This window comes from Aythya ferina (assembly GCF_964211825.1).
Source record: "Aythya ferina genome assembly, chromosome: 6".
Classification (NCBI taxonomy): domain Eukaryota; kingdom Metazoa; phylum Chordata; class Aves; order Anseriformes; family Anatidae; genus Aythya; species Aythya ferina.
In genome coordinates, this window is record NC_140303.1 from 20628985 (window position 1) to 20634222 (window position 5238).

Consider the following 5238-nt stretch of genomic DNA (forward strand, 5'->3'; position numbering starts at 1 on the left):
AGCCACAGAAGCTCCCTGCAGTGCGGATGGAGATTTGGCAGATTTTTGTAACCCTGTTGAGCTTTTACTATCCCTACCAGCATCCCCTGCTGCTTCTCTGCAGACCCTTAGACCAATTATACTTTGACTTTTTCCTGCAGCAGCAGCATTGCCAATACAACCTTACAGTCAGGAGCACGTTAATCACAAATACCTTGTCAAAAAGTTCAACTACCGCTTAAGCAATGAAAGTGCTTAAATTTGGAATTAATATGATGTTGCAGCCATTCTGCATCCAAACCATAGGCAAATTGGTTTAAAAATATAGCTGAGGAAGAGTTTACACCTTTGAAAATGAACATGCTTAGCTCTGTGATAGCACAGTCTGACCTATATCACCCCAGATGTCAAGAAATTTTGTTATAATTTCCAACAATGTTACAATTTTATTTTGTTATAATTTTATCTTGTTATAATTTCCAACTATGGATACAACTTGGAATTTTTATTTGAATAATGTTTCCTTCCTGTGCAGAAGGTTGCCAAGAAAAAAGAGAATGAAACCTGTCACACAAATGCAACAAAGAGGATTCAGGGACTTTATTGTCAAGTAGATTTGAACTGACTTCAATGTATTTCATTGCCATAAAATCAGAATAGAAATTACCTTCATGTTTATTATTAATATTTCTCATCATGGTTTTCTATAGGTCAAATTTAAGGAAAGCAGCAAGTATTAGGAAAACACAGTAGAGAAAAGAATGTAAGAATATACATCACCCACAGTAAAAAAACAGCTGCCTACAACCACAATCTTCCCTTAGAGTAGCAGCTTTTCAGTACCAGTTCTTAAAGGCTGTTTCTGTTTTCAGTTATCACAGTTTTAATATAACTTAAAATCACTTCCTAGAGACTTAGTTATCTGGATTTTACAAAGCGTTATGTGCTTTGGGGAAAACCAGAGCTCTGCATACAGTAATCTGTTGTGCAAGAGCAGCTGGTGTGGCTTACATAAAGTGGCAAATAGCCCAATGCAATAAAATGTAAGCATGTTCATAGCAAGAGCAACTATTGGCATAGAACAGATGCCAGAATGTGTTTCTACTTGGATCACAAATAATATGATAAAAGATAAACAGGTCATAATGAAGACAAAACAACAGGATACATTTCCATAAATATGGGGGTGACAGATTCTCTTTAAAATTTAAATTTTCTTATTTGTTTATTATACATATATTTAGTGCTCTAAGTTACAAGGTCAGTGCTATCACCCAGATCTAAGCAAGCTGAAGTCCAATTAGTTAATTTATCTGTCAGTCATCTTCACTGTGTTTGTTGTTGTTGTTGTTGTTGTTTTTTAACATCAGCATCAAAGCAGAACTAGCTAAACAGGACATGGAATCAGTGAATATTTATATATATTTGGGAATATCCTTTTTTTTTGAAAGAGAAAGAAAGGAAGGAAGGAAGGAAGGAAGGAAGGAAGGAAGGAAGGAAGGAAGGAAGGAAGGAAGGAAGGAAGGAAGGAAGGAAGGAAGGAAGGAAGGAAGGAAGGAAGGGAGGGAGGGAGGGAGGAAGGAAGGAGATTGTTCAAACATAGAATCCTTTAGGCTGGAAAGACCTTCAGGATCGTCAAGTCAAACCGTCAATATGACCTACCGAGTCCTATCACTAAGACATGTCCCTTGGTACCACATTTGTTCTTTTCTGACTAGTGCTGCAATATACCTTTAACACCTTTAACCACAAGGTACATTTGGATCACAGATTAGTAAATGCTCTACTCCTGTATTAGCAGAAGGCTTGGACTTGGCTGCATCCCAACTGTAATATCCATTGTATAAATGTAAAGTAGTTGACACTTTACAAGAAGGATTTCTATGACATGGATGATGGAAAAGATGTGACCTGCTCAGGACTTCTGAAGCTACTGAAATACAGACTAAAAATAATAACAATAATCTCCATCACATCTGGATCCATTCTATCCATGGAGTTAGTGGCAGTTTTATCACTGACTGCAGAAGGTAGAGTTCCAGGCCCTATGTTTTCCATGCACCTGCAAAAAGAAAGATGATCTTATGAAAATTCCATATGCTGTCAGAAGACTTCAGTCTGTGCCAGAGACTTGAGATATCTTCACTTGGTTGTTTGATTTGATTTCCTTTTTTCTGAAGAAGGTCTTCTCATTTTCAGTTCATTTCCACCTCCCTGGAAAGAGGCTAATTTATTTGTTTGATAGACATTATTTGAAGACTATTTGTTTGGGTTTAGGTATTACCCAGGAGTTGGACTTGATGATCTTTTTGGGCCTCTTCCAACTCAGGTTATTCTATGATTATAAGTGCCAGAATAAATCTGACAGCAGATTTGATTGCCCAAGAAAGGGACACGGAACAGTACTGTACAGCCATTCTTAGGCTTTCCCACCAAGCCTCTGGGAAGAGAAGGGTGTTCAGAGGAACAAATGCACTCTGCAGAGAAACAAACAAATAGAAGTTTTTTTTTAAATTTTCAGCAGCTGAGACTTCCAGCACACATGAGCCTCCTCTACTTGTACATAGAAACACCTGCACAGCACATCAGAGCCCAAGGACAGAAAGTTATACTTTGCATGTAGATTTCTGTGTGAACAAAAAAAAAACAAAACAGAGAAACACACAGTTTAGCATGAACATTATGGTCTGGATTGTGGTTTAGAGGCTTAGCCCTTTCTCACTTGTCAGGAGGAATGAGGAGTTGTTCTGCTGGTATTTTGGTATTTTAGCACAAATGCCTCCTGGGGCTTAAAAAACATTTCCTGTAGCAACAAGGACCTGATAGGTTCAATGGGTGCAGTTTGAACTTGGCACTTACCAGCAGATCTAGCACAAGCTGTAAAGGAATGGGGCTTGGGACCATAAACCTATCACCCTCAGCAGGCTCCTAGCTTTCCATGCTGCCTCTTCTGTCACAGATCCAGTGTACATCTGACCCTGCTTAGGAAGAACATCTCTTCCAGCAGAGACCCTGCTCCCCAGGAGAAAGTGAAGGAAATATTCCTTGAGTTTACTCTATCTTAAAGCGTTCAGATTACTGATATAGCTACCAGCTGCTATGATAGTTTGAATAATATAAACACCTGCCTGCTGCAATGAGACAACCAAAGCAATAGACATTTGGCCACAATACAGCTGGAAATTACTTTTCAGCACTACAGAACCAGTTTGTACAGTTACAAACAAGTAAGCTGTAGCTAAAAGATAGGATAATCCTTTTCTGGTCTGACAGCCATCCAATCTTCTGGATGCATATATGTTTTTTAAATGGTCACTTTAGCTCTGCATTGCAGTTTGTTTGAAGCCAAGAGCGTATTGCCGTAAGAAAACTGCATTCCTTTGGGTTAATATTTCACTTGACAGGAATCCTTTCTGGCTGGAAATTGACTATGCAAACAGGTTTGTATCTCATTGTTTCCAGGAACAAGAATTTTTCAAACCCTTCTCATACACAGCTGAATCAAAACTTATACTACCTAATTCTGTGCCTTCTATTTAAATCCATAACTCCAAATGTACTCCTTTCTCTAAGAATGATTATTTACATTAGTTACATACTATTGAACTACCATATATGTATATTAGTTATAGATTGGATACCGTAAAACCATATGGTTTCAGATGGCATACATAAAAAGTGATGAGGATTATTTGGTCTCAAGGGGACAAATTCCTTTCTTTTCCATTTGGGACTATCTTACCTCACTGTGTCTAGTCCCATGTCAGGAAATGTATCTTCCAGCTACATTTATTAATATCTTCTCTGAGTAACATACAAGACAAACATAACATAAAACAAAAATATCACATGTCGCTACATTACCTAATCTTTTATTTCTGTCTTACAATATGTGGGTCACTAACAAAGGCATGTGCTTCTGAAAGCTTTTACATGGGTGACCACATGTCATACTTTACATATTGTGGGCAGTGAAACAACTCGGGTTTTAAGCTCCTACTTTTTACTTTTACTTTTGTTTTCTGGAATTAACTATAAGGAGGTATACCAGAAATTTTGGCATTAAGCTGAGAATAGAAACACTGGAAAAATAATAATAGAGTCAGAAAAGCTAGTAAGCAAATCAAGTTAGTAAGATGAATAAAGCCAATGAATCACAGAGAAATCGTAAACTACGTGTTGACAAGTAGGGTTTGTTTTTAGAATGCTTTTGCATTTTGTAGAATGCTTACTTCTCTTTCAGTGTGCTCCTAACAGCAAATCTTTACTGAAAAAAGTGTAGTGAACATTAACAAGGTGTTTGCTTCAACATCTTTCTAGGCCAAGTATACTTCACCTACAAAACCTCAGTTCAGCTCTATTCAGGACTATTGCTCTTTGGCTTCCAAGAGGATGCATCATCCATTACCCAGCAGCAATGCTGAAAAAAAAAGCTAGAACAAACTATTATTCTGTATCACTTACAAATAATACTAATCATAAATACTTGTGATATACAATTATATATCAGAAAAAAATAACCTAATATTAGTTATTCATAGGACTAACCTTAGAACATCTCTTCAAAACATAACTAATTACCTCTCTTCTGCAATGTGTCAGCGACAGAGTTAAGAAGGGAGTCTTGAGTCCTCACCCTCATAAATACAGGCAGGAGTTTCCGGTCCACGCACTACCAGTGAAATCAATGCAGCTCGCACCGTCCCCTTCTTGGCTGTCTCAAATACAGACAGGTGATGACTCAGAGCATATTGCTTGTTTCCTCCTCTGCCCTTGGTTCCTGAGGAAGCCACAGCCCTCAGTATCACGTAGTATGATATGCATCAATAACATGATTAAAACAGGTCCCTGAGGCCAGTAACAAGGGATGTTAATGTTAGGAGAATTCATGAGCATTCTGGGTCACTCAACTTGCTTGTCCTGTCCTGTTACTGGACTTGTGCACACCACATGACAGAGAGTGTCTGAATTTTCATCAAATTCTGGATAAGTCTTACCACACGGTGAGAAGCCATATCCCATGATCCTCAGGTACCTCCAAAAGAAACTCTGTGGCTTCTTCTACCTGAAATGTTGGGCATCACTAAGGCTATTTAGGAACTAAGGTCCCTGCAAATGTACTCCTCTATCCTCAATGTCAGTAGAACATAAAACTAGAATGGATTAATTCCATCTTGAGTTTCAATCACTGTGCTTCAGCCAGGCACCATGGATTTTATACATAGAACACTGAAATTAAGAACTACATTGACTAAGACA

The 5238-nt window shown here is 38.0% G+C and overlaps 1 long non-coding RNA gene across 1 annotated transcript; it reads right to left on the minus strand.

The window, feature by feature from the left end:
• Positions 1-564: 564 nt before the first annotated feature.
• LOC311438464 lies at positions 565-4700 on the minus strand. The gene is made up of 2 exons (XR_014694124.1): positions 4561-4700; positions 565-2606 (listed from the first exon to the last, which is right to left on the minus strand). It is a non-coding gene; the product is annotated as an uncharacterized lncRNA (long non-coding RNA).
• Between the last annotated feature and the right edge of the window lie 538 nt (positions 4701-5238).